The sequence below is a fragment of the Athene cunicularia genome (assembly GCF_003259725.1).
Source record: "Athene cunicularia isolate RWA chromosome 4 unlocalized genomic scaffold, athCun1 chr4_part3, whole genome shotgun sequence".
In the NCBI taxonomy this organism is placed as follows: Eukaryota; Metazoa; Chordata; class Aves; order Strigiformes; family Strigidae; genus Athene; species Athene cunicularia.
The window spans coordinates 22,339,961-22,359,086 of NW_020799100.1; the positions used below are offsets into that span (position 1 = coordinate 22,339,961).

Consider the following 19,126-nt stretch of genomic DNA (forward strand, 5'->3'; position numbering starts at 1 on the left):
GGGCCCGGGGGTGAGGGCAGGGGTGAGGGCAGGGCCCGGGGGTGAGGGCAGGGCCGAGCCCACCGAGGGATGTGAGGCACCTTGGGCAGTGCCCGCACCACAGGCCGGGGCTCCACACCTTGGGCCTCGTCTCCCACCCTTGGGCCTCATCTTGCACCTACAGGCCGCGTCTCCCACCCTCGGGCCTCCTCAGTAGCCATGCACCCTCTCTGCCCCAGCACACCTGGCGCTTCCAGCCCTTCCTTTAAGCAAATACAACACAAGAGTTACAAACCGAAGCTGCAAATAAGGGGCTGGGCGGCTGCTGGGGCCCCGGGTTCTACATCGCTAGCATTGGGCGCGAGCTAGACGAGGGTGGAAACCCAGAGCTCGTCTCGTAGGAAGGGCGGTTTGCTGCAGCCCCCCCGTGGGACCGCGAGCACCTGAGAGTGTGGTCGCGTTAGGCAAATCGCCGCTCAAAATGGGTTTCGTTGCCCGGCGCCTGCATGTGTGGAGGATTCTCTGCGGTGAGACGGCAGAGGAGGATTTCTGAGAGCAGCTAAGCTCAGCAGGCCGACTTTAATTCCGTCAGCACCGCTTGGAAGGCGAACGCGGCGGAGCGCTGGGTGCCCAGCAGGTTTTGGGATGTTTTGGGGCAACTATCAACACCTTCTCCAGCTTTTTTAAAGGTTGATTCTGACTGCTAGAAAAAAATCAAAGGTGGAAAACACCATGGGCAGAAGTTAACCAGGTAGAAGTGTGGATTCTTCAAGAAAACAGGCTTGAACAAACTGTGATTTTGGGTATATATCCCTCAGAAAATAAGGGGTGGGGGAAGACATCCAGGGAGTTGCTGGTGCCTTACTAGAATAATGGCACATCTGCAGACCATCCCAATGCAGAAGCGAGATAGAAAGAATAGCATGAGATCAGCTTGGTCATCTCCAACACAATAACGAACACGCACAGAAAGTATAAATCAGAGCAGTCCCTAATACTGAGTGTGAAAGAATGAGCCTGAGCCTGTGGGGACGGAGCTGGAAGGAGCAAGGCTCCGGTCACGGGGGAGCGCGAGGACACACAGCAAGTGGCGTGGGAGATAAGGAAACATCAACAAGTATGTCAGTAAACAAGGAGAGAAAAACCAGGTGGTTCTCCTCAGAGGAGAGGAACACGGACAGCTGGAATGGAAGAGAAGAGGAGGGTTGGGACCATTTCACTGAGAAATTATATTTAAACAAAAAAAAACCCACATTCAAGTTTCAGTCAGGCAACTGCTAACGCCAGCAACAGGGACTAGGGAAGGCAAGGTGGAGTAGAGGCAGAAACATTAGGATTTTTGCAAATAGCTGGGGCTAATGAAGACGGTTCTTTTTAGCCAAATCACTAGGGGTTATCACTGGGAACTCGTGGGGTCAGGGAGAGCTTAAAAGACCGGGTGAGGGTGAATAAACTGTTATTATAGAGGCCACACAGCTTGGCTAAATATCCCCAAACCACTGCACGCACTCCAGGTGTCTGTTACACCCGGACGGTGAGATGGGCAGGACAGCTAACGGGGATTTGGTGCGGGTGACCCTGTCGGGCCAATCTGACCCGGTGAGCAGGTACAGCAAAACTGGCGACTGCTTTATCTTGATTTCCACGATGCTTTGACGTTCCTGCTGCTGACTGGCTCCCTCATCTGGGTCACTGTGAGGCCCACCAGATGCAGGAGGAAGGCAGGAACCCCTTGGGTTACCAGCTACCAATCAGGGTTTTTACTTGATATTGGAATAGAGAGCGAGGTTAACGGTTAATGGTGAGATTAAAAGGTTAACGGTCGGACTAGATGATCTTCAAGGTGTTTTCCAAGCTAGATGATTCTGTGATTAATAAGATTCGGTATGATGCCTGTGTGCCACAGGCTGTAAGAAAGTTCAAACAGAGCGTTAGAAATTATCTTAACAAATTGGAGAGGTGGCCTGAAGAAAATAGGATACCCTTTGAAAGATGAAAAGAATAAAAAGAGGACAAAAAAAAAAAGAAAAAAAAAAGAGTGCAAAGGTCTTAATGGAAGGAAGGAGGAGCAGCTGAGGCTGCGGAGGGAGAGGCAGGAGTGGCTAGGTGGCACTGCTGAGGTCCAGCTGGTTTTGGAGGCTCAGAGGGTGCGGAGCAGATCAGCAGCGCTGGGGAGGGAGCGCTGAGAGGACAAGTTGTCATTCTCGCAGACCTGCGGCAAAGGCGGCTGCACCAGGGACTGTCACCTGGCAAATCCCCGAGGCTCAGGGCTTCTGGGTGACGATGCCCGGCTGCGGGGGCTCCGCTCGGCGAGCTGGGTGGGCCCTTGCAGGGCTGTTCCCCTGCTCCGTCATCCCCTGGGTAGGGCGAGTCTTGCACGAGGCCGTCCTTTCCAGGAGAAAAGCCTTCCGAGCTCTGCGACAGATTGCCTGGGAATTTGTGGGGTCTTCATCACCCGGTATTTCATAGATTACAGCTATAAGGAATATTATAGTTGCTGTTTGTCCTGCCTTTGGGAAGGAGGATGAACTAGATGACCTCTTTGTAGTCCTTCCTATTTTTCCGCAGTAGAGTTTTTTTTCAAGTCCTGTGTAACAGACATGAAATTATATGAGAGTCTCTGTTTTCATTTAAGAAAGAAATGTTTCCCTAATATTTGTGAAGGAAAAAAATGGAAGCATTAACTAGTGCCAACCCTAATATCTCAAGAGCAAAAAGCAAATAAAAGCAAATGAACCCTCTGTACAAAATTCCCTTAATTATTTTAGGACTATTTATAATTATCTGAACACTTGGGGTTGTCGCTGTTTTTCAAGAGCAAGAGCCAAATTATTTTAAAAGAGTCATACACTGACCTACTGAGACTTGGAATAGCCTAGTTCCATTTTCAAGAGTAATTTGTGTTTCTTTCAAGATTAATTTTAGAGGTCAAGCAAGCCCAGAAGTCCCCCAAATACTTTGTAGCATGTATGTCCACAGGGTCAGTATGTCCGAGCTACGTCGCTGGGTCAGTTGGTTATCAGCATTAACAGTTCATAAGAAGTAACTTCACCATTTGTGCTCAGCTTTCGTTAGGGATGTTTGCCAAATCCTCCGGTTGAGGTTCTTTTGCCTCCTCGTGCAGGTCATCGTGCAACGTCCCACCAGTTAAAAAGAAATCCCAACTGATGATATAATTCGTATCTAATTAATACATGTCCTCCCAGACCCGAGAGAGATCCTCACGCGTTGAGGTGCCTGTCAAGCCCCACAAACAGAGGTGCCGCACTGTTTCTCCAGGATTTTATCTTAATTTCTCTTGTTCTAAGTGTTGTTGCCAGCTTCAGGCTTTGGTGAGAGCGCGTGGTTTCCTCTCTGAGCCATGGGTCCTGTCGCGCTGCTGAACGCAACCGGTGCCGCATCCCCTTACGCGACGCCACCCCTGAGAAGCTTGGTTTTATGGATGAAGCAGCTCAAAGGTTTCAGTTGTGTTCTGTAGCCCAGCCTCATCGCTCCGTGGAGTCCCGGTCCAGGCGAGGCAGGAGCCAGCGGACAGAAAAACCTCCCACTCCTAACGGCTGCCGACATGACACCGATGCGTAATGCTTCGGATGGGCTGATCAAAGGCAGGGTCCACAATAGGAAAATAAAGAACAGTTCTTTTTAATCAGCAAACATTACTTCTTTCACAAGGAAGAGGTCCCCCCACCCAAATTTTGCCTCTTTATATCTGCTAGACTTTATTGGGTCCAGCTGCCCCTGGTTTTGTTTTTTTTTTTTTGTTGTTTTGTTTTTTTTTTTCCTCTGAACAATGGAGAGAAATCTAGGAAAAAAGGAAACATTCCAAAAATAAAGGCATTGTTCCCTCCAGCCCATGTAGTGCGACAGAGTCCTCTGGAGGGTGGGCAGAGGCTGAAGAGAAGAAAGCACAGAGACAGCATCTCTAACGCCAGGGGACTTTTCCTCTAGACCGCTAAACTTGCTGTTTTTTTCCAGCATCACAGTGCAGTGGAGCATTTCCGTCCCAGCAGGATTTAACTGAAGGTGGGAGGAGGACCTGCAACAGCGGCCTGCTCAGTTTGGAAGATCCCCCTTTCTTTTGGTGTCAGTAAAACTCTCTCAGTTTTTTTATGGCAGCTCCAAGCGGTGGTTGCTATGCATATTCAACAGCTGGGGGGATCTCTTAGGAGGATGTTGGAAAGAAGATTTTAGCCCATTCCCCATTTACATTTTGGCAACAGCTGTAATATTTGCAGCACCAAGAGGGTAGAATTTTAACATGCGTGACCTAAAAGCTTTGGAATTCACGACTTTCCTTTGAGGAAAGCTCCGCTAAATTGCAGGAAAACCATCTCTTCCACTCTCTCGGTGATGTTAGCAGCGACATCAGCACAATAAAGTCGCCCGAAGTCGGAACACTGACAGCGTGTCCTCAGGTATGTTTGTAAGCCCTTAGGACAAAAGATCCTGGGTTTTATAAAGCCTCCACGCATCACTGCAATTACAGTTATTTTTCCGCAGCGAGGGCTGAGATGTTTCACACAATCTGGTTTACTTAAGCTTGTCTTTGCCATCACTGCGAGCTCTGCCTGCACAGTAGAGGTGGTTATTTGTGTCCGGCTGCTTCTGCAGGGGCATGGATTGAACAAGACGTTCCCATTACCAGAGCGACACGTACCAGGCAATTGCGTTCATGGGATGCCTCTTCCCTGGCTCTCTCTACAAGTCCCCTGAGATTTTCCCCTCTCTCGGGCCATCACTCACTCTCTCTCTGATCATTCCTCAGTCCCTCCCATCACACCATGATTCCTACAACTGCCATTTAACATGACGCCTACCAAGCTTCTCACCCCTCTCCTCAAACTCTCCCACCCCAGCCTCATCCCAGCGTCCCCCTGGACTGGCAGTCACCGTAACAGGCTTCTCCAAGACGCGCAAGACGAAGGATGATTAGAAACCACTCGATATCCCTGCGTCTAGGCAGCCACTTCATTTTAAGCCTGGGTTTATTTAAATTTTTTTCCTCTCTCACAAGCACTAGGCAGTGTTTACAGAGCACCGTGCGCACAGCACTGCTCGAGGGGCCATTTTACATCATTAAACATGAGAAAAGGAAAAGCAACACCTACCGCCACGTGTTGACAGACACTTTGTCTTTGAGATGCACTAATAATGAGCAGCAAGCGATAATATTAACAAAAAATTACACATGCTCGTGTCCTTTTTACAGGGAGAGAGAGGGAAAAAAGGGTCTGTTGATTCTCACTGTGCTTATTTTCACACGTTCTTCCCCCCCCACCCCCCACTACTGACTTCTATGAATTAGCAGCACGTTGACATCTAGCTTTCCCGTATAGACAAGCCTTTGCTTTGCTTTCTGTTTTAAACGAAGATGGAGGCCTAATTGCTTAGCCAGCTTTGCTATTTCATTTCATGACAAGAGTACACGAGGAGGAGGTTTGGGCAAAGGCGGCTCAGTTGAGTCTAAACACAGCTTCTTCTAGAGAGGGTAACTAGGATGTTGCTCTTGGTTCTGTTGTATGTTTATTTATATGTTATTTGGTGATAATGAAAAGCAAATGTCAGGAATCTATTCAGTTCTTAAACTTTTATAGACTTATTGTCTTTATTTTCAACTGTGCAACCGTCTCTCAGCCTCCCCCTCCCTCAGACACATGGAAGTGCAGTCGGTGACCAGCGTCAGCTGTGCTCTTACTCATCCTGGCTGGAACAATGATATTCCACACCACGTTATACAACCTCCCCGGTACTCGCTGCCTCAGTGCCCCCGACCCTTCGGCTCCCCACGGCCCAGGTCGCTCAGGCAAGCGGGCAGCGGAGGAGCCTTCCAAGTTATTGTCCTGGAGTGCTGGTTTCAGGATTTGCTGTTGCCAGTGAAAGAGGATATGATCTTTGCCTCAAGGAATATACGTGATATATGAAAGACACCCTTCCAGAAAGCCAAGAGCCTGCTTTGCCCCTCGTGTCAGTAACACTCGCTCGACCGACAGCCCGTGTGACAACAGGGAGGAGGAGAAGGGAGCTGCACCGTTCAGCTCACGCTTCGCCTGACGAGGGGAGGGTGCCAGAGGATGGCAGGGCTCTCCCCAGGCTCCAGCATCTGCCTGACCTGGCTGCCGGGGAGCACAGCTCTGGGTTTGGTGCTTCTCAGGGAAGGGGAAGAAGCCATCCCGCAGCACCGCGCTCCCTCTGTGCGGGGGGACAGACCTTCCCCACCTAAGCCAGACCCAGCGAGCGCCCTCAGAGCAGAAGCAGAGGGCTCTTGCGGCACACTTTGCCCATCCCAGGACTCAAGCTGTGGCCCTGCTCCATCTGCAAATGATTTCGGTCACTTTATATTTGTCTCTGTTAACACACGGCACAAATTACCTCTTTGGAGAAGCAAACCTGATTAAATTATTACCCACAGAATTTAAAGTTTTGAAGCAAGAGAAGCAGAAGCCAAAGAGGCTGAAATACTCACACACGCCACAAACTTCAGGCAGGGAGTTCCCAGGACATCTTCTGTCAGATTGCCCTCCGGCTGGAGGAGGCATTGCGGTCATGAAAAGGGGTTACAACCTGCTCTGCAGGGATAAGCCTGTGCCCAAAATGCACTAGTGTGTCAGCAGAGTTAATTCTAAATTATATAAGCTCGATTTCTGTGAGCTCAAGGACTACCCTGTGCTCACATCTCTCCCTGCTGATCCAACCCGGTCTGTGCAAGGCTCTTCCCAGCCTGGCTGCACGGCATTATCCTGACCCCACAGCCCTACAGCTCAACACACCTGAAGGTTTTGTACTCACCGGCTAAACCTACATTTGGTCTGCACCTCGAAGGAAAGCCACAGACTTGTCTCGTGCTGCTGAAGTCCTCAGGGTCCATCAGCACGGCGAGCAGTGCTCGGGGCGGGCGGAGGCTCTAGGGAGCCCCGCGGCACTGACCAGTGGCCCATCTCCCCCTCACTGGTCCCGTCTCGTAGAAGAGGGACTCGCAGGACTGACACTGCGGGCTTATCACGCCTTACAAGGGGGGTGTTGTGGGCTGCAGCATCTCTCCTTTGTCACCTGGGCCCATTTGCCCTCCAGAGCCCCTCCTCGAGCCCGGTGCTTCATTATTAGCGTTACAAAACACAGGGTCTGGGGGAGGCCCCTGCACTTTGGTTCTGGTGCAGTAACACACCACGTCTCTCTGGTCACAGCTGCACGGATGATTCAGGCCCCTCTTCTGGGCTGAGAAAAAAAAAAAGTAACATTATTGAATAAAAGAATGACAAATTAGCCAGATTGCAGTGGGGTTTGGTAGCGCGGTGACCAGCGTGTCCTTGTGCCCGATGCGCAGGGGTGTCCACGCAAATGTTGCCTCCCAGCAGTGTTTCCTCGGTGACCAGGGCCAGATGTGGAGGGTCCCAGCTGCCAAAAAACCCCAAAACCTGCTGCAGGGTGGGAGACATGGAGGGAAGCCCCCCTCGTGCCTACCCTCCTGAAGGTCAAGTGTTTCCCTCCAGAGCTGCACCTGCAAAGGTGCCAGTGGGGAGGAGAGGCCAGTAGCTGTTGGGAGCCAGGGACCAGGGTCTTCCCACATAGTTTTGGGCTAAACGTGAATTTTTAAGTGTCTCAGGTAAGGTGGGGAGAGTCCAGGGTAAAGCACTGAAGGCTTTGGGAAGGGTAAATCCAAGTAATTTCTATCAAAGGAGGAGCAGTCATAAGGAGGACACATGGAACCGGCTTTGTCTGCTCACTTAAATTATTGGAAACTGCACACCCAAGGCCCCGATCCAGCTCCAGGACCTCCAACATAAGGGGCTCAGTTTCCAGCTGACCCAGGATTTCAGCAGTTTGTAACCTCGAGACTGTTAATATTACATGACAGCAATAACCAGGGGAAGGAAAAACGGAGTGTTTGTTCTTAGAGGCATCCCAGCAGTTGCAGATTTAAGCGAGGAGAAAGATGACAAGGCTCAGACGTAATATCCCAGAGTAACGCAGCCTTAAACCAGCAGTTGGCTCTGCGGAGCCCACGTCAGGTCAAGGCTTGCTAAAGCACGTCCTTTGAGCATTGATTAGGGGATGTGGAGAGGGGCAGTAGCTGGTTGTTACGTCATGGAATTGTAAAAATTAAATTGCTTATTAGAGAGGCGCATTTCAAGCCGCAAACAGAGCTCTAACGAGTGCCATTGGCCTTCACCTCTCATTACAGGTCCAGCAGCCCCGGCTCCATGAGCTCTGGATCTCTAGCTTTGGGGAACGCCGCATTTCTAGGCTAAACCCGCCAATAGAAACATGTGTGTTTCATCTCAGAATTAAAAAAAAAAAAAACAAACAAAAAAAAAGATTGAAAAATAGCAAACCATGTAATTTTTGAAAGGAGTAATTCACCCGTGATTTGAAATAACATACTTTTGGATGCATAAGGCCAGTTTCTCCAATCTGGATCAATTGGATGAAGACATCTGCTTTATTTCAAAGAGATCCGGAGAGGTAAGACTTGACAGGTCTTTGCTGAAATCTTTGCCATCTCCTTTGTATATCTAAATTACATTTATTGATATACAACATTGACTTTTCGTAATACTTCTACGTCTCATAACCTTCTGTTTCAAATTCACAGTCTTCTACCACTTAAGCTATTATTATTTTTACCAGTCCCAAGGGTGTGCTAGAGTCTCTTTGGTACAAATTAGAAAGGCTTTTATGAAAAACTTACAGTTTATATAAAAGAGGTTCTCTCTTTGGCTTCCTAACTCCACCATCCCTAATGCCAACATAGTGACAGTTTCTAGCGTAGACTTACCCGGAACGGGTCTCCACGGCATCTGGCATTTTAGCACTGATGCTAGACTTGTTCACAACTAGGCTCCGAGGATCTGAAATGGTGTTAGAAACAGTAGCAACTTTCCCCAAGAGAAAAAAAAAAAAAAAAAAAACCAAAGCCAAATGTTGACAAGCTTGTGAATACAAACATGCCAGGGGATCCCCTGGCAGCAAGACTTCCCTGTGAGCTGGTCACAGGCTTACCTGGGGTTTTCCTGTCAGCCCAGGTTAGCGCCCAGTGGTGGGAGAAACGGCTCCGGGGAAGGCAGAGTACTGGCTGATTTTGCAAGGAACAAATGCTGGGGTAGGGATGACCAAATGATCCCGGTGCAGAGGGGGTGTGGGACAACCCCGATTAGTTTTGGAGCAAGGATCAAGTCACAGGCAAGAAGGCTGAGGGTGGTGGGAAGGAGCTGAGAAAGGCTGGAGGAAGAAGAGGGTGGGAACTTGCTAGAGCAAACCTTGGAAGAGGTGGCAGATCAAACGCAACGGGTAGCTGGGAAGTCTGAGCGCGAGGCAGAGGCTCTAATCCTAATTATCACATAACATGGGACTCATTTTGTGCTAAAAACATGAAGGGGACCAGGAGGGAAAAGGAAAGGGTGTAAATGACTGATGTGCTATGGACAATACAAAGAGTTGCTCTCAGAGAACAATTTCTGTTACTTGGTTCAGATCACTTGATGTTTCCACGTTAAGATGAGGAAGTTGGATGCAATTTGACATCCCTTGAATTGATCAGGTCCGCGATCTTTGCACTTAACGCTTCCCTCCACAAAGGAAAACCAGATCTGGCACGTTTTTCCTTACAGAAAGCGGCCCAAAGGGCAGCGCAAGGGGTGGATCGGCGTTGGGGAGCTCCAGATGAATACCCGGTGCGTCCCGGACCTGCCATGCCCATCGTGCTCCCCTAACACAGCGCCAGATTCACCTCCAGGACCTCCTCCCGCGAGCCCTCCCCTGCACCAGCTGAAGGCTCTCGCTCGCTCTCACCAGCACTGAGTTTTCTTAACGCGATTTCATCGCAGGGATGAGACGGTGGTGAAGGAGGAGAGAAACGGGACAATGATCTGAGGGGTCACGGCTGGAACAGGGCTGCAGGAGGAAACACTCCTTGGGGCCCAAGAAGAGTAGAAGGTTGACAGGGAATAAAAAAACCACGAGTGGACTTTTTGGATAATACAGTTGGACTGGAAACAACTCATAACTAAGCACAACTCCCCCTTCCAGGTCTATTTGCTCATGAGGGCAATAGGAGGAGGAGCATGTCCAGGCCTTCCCAAACTCAGCCTACGACATCCAGCCTAACCTCACCAAGTCTCCTCTGTGGCTATTTAAAGAGAAGTCCCCAGGATGGGACCAGCACATTCCTGCTGACCACCACCAGGTTTCCTCCGCCGCCGGGGATCTGCCCTTCTGTAGAAGGGGAACACATGACCGAGGCCATCCCACCTCCAGTGCTTCCCTTGCAGGCCTTGGAATTAATTAATTAATTAATTAATTATTTTTTCAGAATACCAGGACCTACAAGTTCACCCGTTGGAGTTTAATTAACATTTTTTTTTGGTAAACTCCTGGTGCAGGGCAAGCTCACAAGAGAGGACAATCATCCAAGTCCCAGTCTTCTGTGCCTGACTCTTTCCTTGAAATACGCATCTCTAAATATTGATGAAATCGAGGAAAGCCACTTCCACTGCTTTCACGTGAAGGCAGAAAAAACCCTTCCCAGCCTTTTCCCACTAAAGGCCTTCACTTCAATACAATTAAAGCTGAATTAATAAAGATGTTGATGTTTTCAGTGGAGGAAACACCTCAGAGTGTCCTTGATCTTCCCTAGCGACCAGACAGGTCTAGCAGGATGACGCAGACCATCGTGCAGTATCAAGGCCCTGATCCAAAGTGGCACCAGGAAAAACAGAGCAAGAGAGGAAGAGGTTGCACAGTAGAACCCACCTGGCTCAAGGCATCTAACACATAAACCCACGTAAACCCACCTTCCACAGCCCGTCCAGCCAAACCCCGCCCTGCAACAGCAAAGGGGTTGCTAATGAAAATTAAATTGTAAGCTCTTACTTAACACAAATTTTAGACAAAAAGAAGAGAACAAAGGAGTCCTCTAGGCAAAAAAAAAATGTGGAAAATTACAATCATTAATAATTTCTTCAACTCTTAACTGCAAGATTTTCATCAGTTTTCTGAGGCGGCTTTACACTAACTTTCCAGTCACAGAAATCCATAAACCCACCAAAAAACAAACAAACCAACCAACCCCAAACCTGTCTGACCCCATAAAAATAAGTGAAGAACCCCTCACCAACATCAGAGCGCCCCGATTTGAACGTATCCAGAACACACAGACTTCGAGAGGCCCAGAGAAGTCCTTGAGCTTCCTGGTAGGTGGAAAACACAACCTGAACCCTTCCAGTGAAGGGTGGGAGGGACAATAAAACACAGGCTCTCTCTTCAGGATTCTCAGTCTCCCACCTTCCAACGCCGGTGTGAAACGCGAGGACCTCAAGCACATTTTTAGACCCGAGGTGACACGTTGCCTGATTTTCGTGAGTCCCGAGTACTCCAGTGCCCAGGGGAGATGGAGAAGATTCAGAGGCTCTGAAATATAATGGCACGGTTAGCGCGTTTCCTAGGTGCACATGCTTGGAAATGATCCTTTTATGATGAACCAGAATGCAGAACCTTATCCATCATCTATTAAACTATATAAATAAATAAATACAGAAACAAAGGGAACTCCTAGTTCACATCCAGAAGAGGTGGCCTTAGAAATCCGGCCCTCACCCATGATTTCAGTGTCTGGGGAGCCCCACCGGGCATGTCAGAGCGTTTCCAAGCCTGGAGTTTGGTTTGGGTCTGCAGCACTTTGTGTTGTTTTCTCAGGGGTGCAGCATTTTCCTTGCTCTTTCCCGCACCAATATTTTTCTTACGCTGCCCATTTCAGATTCTATGGTGTCAAATTTACAGCTCAGAAATTTCTCTCTCACTTCCAGCCGTCTTCCACCTTTGATGTCCACAGGCCTATAGGCATGAAAATTTATATCTACTTAAGTCTCATCAACTTCAAATCCCTGCTAACAGAATCCCTGGGAACTGGCGTGTTCCTGGGCGGATTTTCAGCTGCTGCATCAGTTCAGGCACCGTGTGACCACCAAAACCTTTCCCTGCTCAACGCTCATTGCGAGCTCAGGAACAGCATTGCTACTCCCCATACCGGGCAGTCCCAGGCCTTCTTGTCCCCTTCTCCTGCCCATAAAATTTGTGGGTTTTTTTATAGAGTGGCCAAGCCCAACGGCTGCATCTTTCAGGGCATCCTGGGGGCAGGGAGACGGGGCTCGCTCATGGTCTCCTCCTGGAAATGCAGTGAGTGAGGGGAGAGATGCTCGGGGTCTGTTAAGCCACAAGAGGCCTGGAGAGCACGGGTGAGGGATGGGGTGTCCCAGGTGACAAGGCACAGGGATGTCTAAAGGAGCTGCCAAGAACAAAGAGTTTCTCAAGCACACGACCTGGCGCTGCGGCGTCAGTGCCCTGGGAGGGGGGATACCAGGGGTGCAGCCGGGTCCAAGGATGCAGCTCCACAAATTCAGCAGTTCAACATCAATCCAGAGCCGTTATACAAAGAGATACAAGGAAATCCCTTCACTTGGCTCAGAAATCCCATTAACTGTGTGCTGTTCTAGGGCTGTTTCAAGAGCAGTTTGCTTGCCCTGCTCTTGTAGGGCTTCTCTAAACGCCCTGAGCCCAGCCCAGCAGAGCCATGCTACAGGCTCAAGCTGCACCTCTGCCCCTCTCACTGTGCTCTCCCTCCCAGGCCAGGGCCTCAACCTTCAGATCTCCAGCGGCAGGTCCTTTGCGAAAAGCTTTGTCACGACCAGCTACCACCTACCCCACACGTGGCAGAGATGCCAGCCGGTGCTTCCTTGGTGCTGCAGCAGGAGGCTGGTGGGGAGGGACGCGGCTTGCTGGGACCCATCCTGCCAGCAGCGCTCCTGGAACAAAAACCACTCCCAAACCCACCTTCTAAAAAAACCTGGTGCTTCCTGACTCCTGAGACTATTTAACAACCCTTTACAAGACTCTTATATATAATTTCTAGAGCCCAGCTGAGGCTCAGAGCTGCTCAATTTGGGGCAGTTCAGGACACACCCCTGAGGAGCCACTACTGAAAGTCCCATCAAAGCAACTGGGGCGGGGGCTGCAGGCATTAGGAAACGGCTGGGTGGGATTTAAGTGTCTTCAGCAGGGTTTATGCTAACCTGAGACACCTGAGCGCTGCTCTGGAGAGGGCTTCTGGTGTGTGCTCTTCTGTTTGTCTGGGGGGGCTGAGCATTATCCCCACTACACAAATAATAAAGACACCCCCTGTCCCGTTTCTCTTAGCTGGCCATCACGCTTCTACATCAGAAGTTCACGTTCATGCTTTGTCCTGGAAACCATCTTCACTTTGCCTGATTTTTACACTTCAGTGGCGCCAGAACTGGCTGAAAAATCAAAACTATAGGCTGGAACAAACCAAGACAGATGGATTTTAGAACAAAGGACCCCACGGTCCCTGATTTACATCGACAGTGCTCCTGTACAGCACCTACACTCTCCCCTCACTTCCCTACCACCGTGAAGGTCACCTGAGAAACTTGTAGGGAATTCACACAATTACTGCTGCTGGAGACCTTGTGAGAGGTTGTAGGTGACTTAATGTGACTGAAGAAACAAGTGAGCAGCATCATTTCTGATACAAAACGGGCTGGGAGGATGCTGATCTCTAGTTGCCCAAAGTGGGAGTCGCACCGTGACCCCCCTGATCATCTGTCCCGATATCCTGAACCTCCAGCCTCTGGGTTCTGTGGGCAAAAAGACAACCAGGCAGCAACGCAACGGCTCCCTCTGAAAGGAGGTGTGATGCCATCTTCTACCCGAGCCAAGCATCGTGGAAATGAAAATCTATCTGCCACGTTGGTGGCTGGGGAAGAGGCGTGTGCGTGTGCCTGTGCCCGCGTGTAAAAAGGTGCCGGCGGGGACAGGCAGCCCTGGAACACTTTGGGTTTCGCAGCTGAAGGGCTGCATGGGGAGAGCTTTGGAGAGTCGGGCTGATAGTTGGACTCGATGATCCCGAGTGTTTTTTCCAACCTGAGTGATTCTGTGATTTATGATACTGGCCCTGTGGGGGGCGAAGAGAAGAGCCGCAGGCACTCGGAGGCGAAGGGAGAGGGAAGGGGACGGTGCAGCAACGGGACCCCGGTGCTCAGCCCAGCCAGGCGCCAGCAGCCCCAGCTCCGCGCCTCCAGCATGGCCTCCTGGGCCACCTCCTCTGTTTGAGGAACTCTGCTGAATATATATATATATATATATATATATAAAATTTATTTCCCCCCTCTGAGCCACAAAGGAAACCTGTCTCTTGTAGGGATGATTTGATTTAGGCAGATGGGAACAAGAACCTTGTGAGAGGCCAGGAAATGCTTCTTCAGTTCTAGCCATGATATATCCAAACTCATGATTTACCCCCCCAGCCCCTCATGCGGTTGGTTACACACCAGAAACCCCACTCCTGGCCGTGCTCCCCGTGTCTCCCCTCCTGCACCCCCCGCTCCTTCCTCTCGGTCTCCGGGAGCCGCCTCCTCCCAGCGCCCTCCCCCTTGTATTTGCCTTCTGCACCCATCCGCTTTTTTTTAAAAAAAATTACTTCTATCTCCGAACAATTTAATTCTTTATGCTCTTTTTTTTTTTTTCCTCATCTTCTTTCCAAAGGGAGACTTTTCAGCTCGGGGGAGGAATGGCCAAAGCGTAACTTCAGAGTTTTACGACATGGCCTTTTGCAGCCTAGCATGCAGCATTCAATTTGGAGCGGAGTGTCCTAGCTCTGTTGCATGCCGAGATCTGTTGTCCAGATGAATTAATTCCAGATTATATGTGGGTGTGGACTTCAGCTGGGCAAAATTTGGATACCCTGGTTGAGTCATTATTCTCTGATGAATCTCTTGGTGACAGTCTTTGCCCCTATTGTTCTGAGGTGAGCCCCATGGCAAGAAATGTGAAGGCAAGAAACAAAAGAATATAAAGAAAGGTTACGAAATCAAATTCAGTAAGGCAGGGTTATTGTCCCTCCATTCTGCCTCTTCTGTCCTCCATCTGAGATTGGATTTTGCAGGAAAAAAAAACCCGTAGGACAGACAGAGCGAGTTTGCAGGGCAGGATCTGGTGGGGAGCAGGGGCTGGCAGCCCGTCCCCCCGCGTCTCCCCGGACAGCGAGCAGCACGCCGGGACCTACACGGCCCAAATTAAACCGCAGAGAAAGGGAGGAGGAAGTTATCATCAATTCTTAACATTTTATTTCTTTACTGGGTTAAACAAGGAGCGGAGAAAACCTCTGCCCCAAAATACAACAGAACTGAAAGCATTACAGGTACAGAGACTATTGAACACAGAGAGTAGTAGGATAATATTTTTAATACAACTGAATTATAGCATGGTTTTGTGTTTTTGTTGGTTTTTTTTCTTTGTTTTCTGTCAAACCATTTTGGAAAATAAATGTAATAGGAACTAGTGCAAAAAAGTTCTAAACATGAAGCACAGTGTATAAAATGGCATAAGAAAACTGTCCCCTCGAGGACACAGTCACTTTCTTATGACAGAGGGGAGAAAGAGAAACAGAAGGGGGGTGGGAACAGAGAGGGAGGGTCCGGGAGGCAGAGGACGAAAGCTGGAAAGAAAGAGAAACCGGGCAGGGGGATTAGAAAGAATATTTTGACTTCAGCAGTATGGTTTGTTTTGTTGTTGGTTTGTTGTTTTTTTGTTTTTTTTTTTTTTCACCTCTCCACCACGTACTGTAAAAGGACCTTTTATTGTAGGTCTGAGCTCTGTAACCACCGACGTTTCACAAGCACTTGAGAAGGGTTCGGTCACAAGCAGCCCGGTCGCACACACACAGGCAAAGCCATCCCGGGCCCTGCCGAGGTCCCCCCCAGGCCCCCCCAGCCCGGCCCTCGCCGGCAGCCGAGGGGCTGAGGCCTGGTTGGGCTGCCGGGACAGGCACCTCCTGCGCTCGGAGCTGGAGAAGGGCAAGAGGTCAAGGACGCTTTCGCTGGGGCTCTCTCTCAAGTCTCTCCCGTAAACCGGCTCCGGTTGAACCGCGGCGTTTGCTTTTCTCGCTTTGTGGCAATCCCGGCCGGAGCAGCGCATCGAGTTCCTTCCCGATTTAAACTCCCCCGATCCTACGGGAGCATCTCTGCTTCTGAAGGCATCCCGTAAGCGTGACGTCTGAAAGGATCGGAGGCTTAAAAGCTGGACTCGGGTTTGGTTTGGAAAAGAAAACAGAGCTTGGTTAGAGGGATGGCTGGGGGCACCCACCGCCGGCCGAGCTCCGAGAGGAGACTCTTCCTCCCGGGCAGCAGCACCTCAGCAGCAAATTCCCAAGGGGGGGAACGTGCCCGTGCGCTCCCCAAGGTGCGTTATTCCAGACTGGAACCCTCCCGGTACGAGGGGCAACTCTCCAGTTCGCTTTCGCCACGGAGCCGCTCAGCCTGCTGCCCCCAAGAAACTGGCTGGATGCTATTTTAAGTAGAGCTGGTTGGAATTCCTTACAAATTGCTATTCTCTCCGGATCCGCTGCCACCAGTTCCAACTGTGCGAGCAGAAAAAGTGTGATTGATTTTTTTTATTTTTATTTTTTTTTCATTTTATTTTTTGAAAATGAAAGGTTTTGTGGGAAAGGGCTGTTCTTGATACATTTCTCAATTTGAAAAAAATTGGTCATAATTATCAATATGGCTTGTTTTGACAAGTTTCAAAATAAAATAACTGTCTGGCTTGAAATGTCTTTTTGTTTTGCAACTCAAGCACGCACAGTTCCCAAATACGTTTAAAAATGGTAAAACCAAACCCAAATTTCATAAGCCAAACCTAATTTTTTTTTTTTTTTTCCCCCCCGAGTTTCAGTTTACAACAAACGAAGCTGTCGACTTTCTGGGCTGAAAAAGGATCATCATAAAATGCTAACGAGACTGAAAACCGCTTCTGACCTTGTTTCGAACAAAAGTACTAGATAGGCAGCCTAGGAAAGGCAGCTGGAGGAACGACAGTGGCTGTAACTCATCTCCTGCCCACGAACACCCAGTCCTGCGAGCAGGGGCTGCGAGCTTTTGAGAAAATCCCAGCAACTTTTAAAAGGAGTTTGATTATTTTTTTTCTGGTCCTCATTGGCAAATTATTTATCCTTTGAGTACGGCCGCAACATTTCCTTTGCTCCCTTTGTCCCAGCAGGGGCAGAACTGAAGGTCCCTTTGGAAACCGCCCCGCAGCAGCTGCCGCCGCCGCTGACCTCCCTCGCAGGGTCTGGGCTGTGGGGGTAAAACCCTCCTTCCCCGACACCCCGGCGGGACCAACATCCCCCCTGCCCCCAGCTGGGGCAGGGTGTGGGGAGCAGCTGCAGGTCCTGCACAGCCACGCGTGGGACCCACCCCTCCTCCTGCCCTTTCCTCCAAGGACCAGCCCGCGGGCGGTGGAGCGAAGCCCCTTTTTGGGAGCCCTATTTTTGGGGAGGATGCTCGTCTCTGCTCAGCCAGGGGCAGGACGGTTGGTGCTGGCTTCATTCGTTCGAGACGGGGCTGTGGGAATGATGGAAACTGCTGGGATTTTCCAGACTTGGGGGCTGACTCCTGGCACTCAGAGGACGAGCAAGAGCGGGTTTGGCTTCCCCGTCCCCCTCCCTGCAGCGAGGACTGGAAGCAGTCACCCCAAGAGCTGTATGGACCAAAACCACCCAAAAAGAGCTACTGAAAATCTTCACTCTTGAAATAAAACTAAATGATGCTTGGACCTGGGCAGCCCCCTCACCCCAGGAGCTCTAAAGAGGCTCCTTCTGGGGGCGAAGGGGTGATCACGGGGTTCTGGAATGGGGGGAGCTCGGTCGCTCGCTGGGGTGCCCAAGGAGCGACTGTTGCATGGGCTGAAGTGGGTGGTTATTAACATCCTGCCTCAACATTAGACACTGCCCTTCCTAACCTCTGACGGATCCTTTCAGAGAGATTTATACCCACAGGGCAGCTCAAAAAAAGTCCATAAACAAAACTGTCTGGCACATCGTGCAGACTTGAACAGGGATTTTCGCAGAATCCAACTACCCGTTTCTATAGGCATTTCTTTACGGGGTGGTAGCGAGGTATCATATTATAATTTATCACAAGCTGCTGCATGACTTTTTGAGGGCAGAGCCTTCAATCTCAAGGCTCAGCACAAGGCAGGGCGGGGTCGGGCCCCCATCCCACCGGCAGCTCCGTAAATCACCCACCTCCTCTGCCAGCGCGGCGCGGGGAGACCTCGCCCTCCAGGAGGGCCCCGCGGAGCGCGGCGAGGGGAACCTCCATCGCATCGCCAAGGAGGATCCTGCCCCACGAGCAGCACATATCGGGGATTTTCTTTTTTTTTTTTTTTTAAAACGTGGGCAGAGGAACCGTCTCCCAGCGTTGCCTGCAGTCCTGAGTGGCAGTGAATGAACTGCCCTGACATCTCCTATTGAAGCAAAGCAAAATGTGTTGAACAAAAACCATTTCAAGATGTTTTCTGAGTGTTGCCAAGTTACTCAACATGTTCTGCTTTAGTTGTCAGATGCTTTCAAAGCGATTTCCCTAACTCAGAGCACGAATGGTGAGGGCTCTCCCTGGGAATCTTTTGCCTGGGGCTACCATGGATCTGTATTTTCATAAGAAAAAGGCTCAACTAATGATTAATCTTCACCAGAGGAATCAAGGCCTTTCTTTGGGATTTTTCTTCAGTTATTTTTAATTAATTTGTACAACTGGCAGTTACATTAAAGTGCAAAACCCAGGACTAATGCTCCAGCCGGGCAGGACCCTGCTACCTTTCCTCCAGCAGCCCTGCCTGCTCTGCCCGCTCCCCTGCCCACACCCGGACCCCGCGGGGCAGCATCACCCCTTGGCTCCCCCAGCGCCACGGGGCTGAGGAAGCCTCTGGCCAGGGAGGAAAAAAAAAAAAAAAAAAAAAAAAAAAAGAAGTTGATTTTCACATATTAATCCCCACGCGTGGAACTTTCTTTGGGGAGAAGAAATCAAATCATTGGACCAAAAAGGAGAAAGCCCCTTGGGTTTAAATTCCCAGCAGGATAAATTCCTGTTTTTTCAAGGTGTTTTTTAAGGTCCCAGGTGGCTGCGGGAGCGCAAAGGGCTCCTGGTGTGGGCTGAGGTGTACCTGCATGCACGGGGCAAAGAAACCCTTTCTCTCCTTCTCCCAGGCACGTTCCCTCCATGTTTTAATAAAACTAATGTCAGTGGTATTAACTGAGACAATGTTAACGTCTCCTTTCTGGGCTTTTCTCTTTTATAGCAAA

At 50.0% G+C, this 19,126-nt stretch overlaps 1 protein-coding gene across 1 annotated transcript in view; it reads right to left on the reverse strand.

Moving 5' to 3' along the window:
• Window positions 1-15,098: 15,098 nt before the first annotated feature.
• The window catches only part of FAM155B (family with sequence similarity 155 member B), a 29,658-nt gene continuing 25,630 nt past the window's right edge, over window positions 15,099-19,126 (reverse strand). The window contains exon 4 of the mRNA XM_026848392.1: window positions 15,099-16,065. The gene's annotated coding sequence lies outside the window, so the exon portion shown is untranslated. The remainder of the gene's footprint in view (window positions 16,066-19,126) is intronic.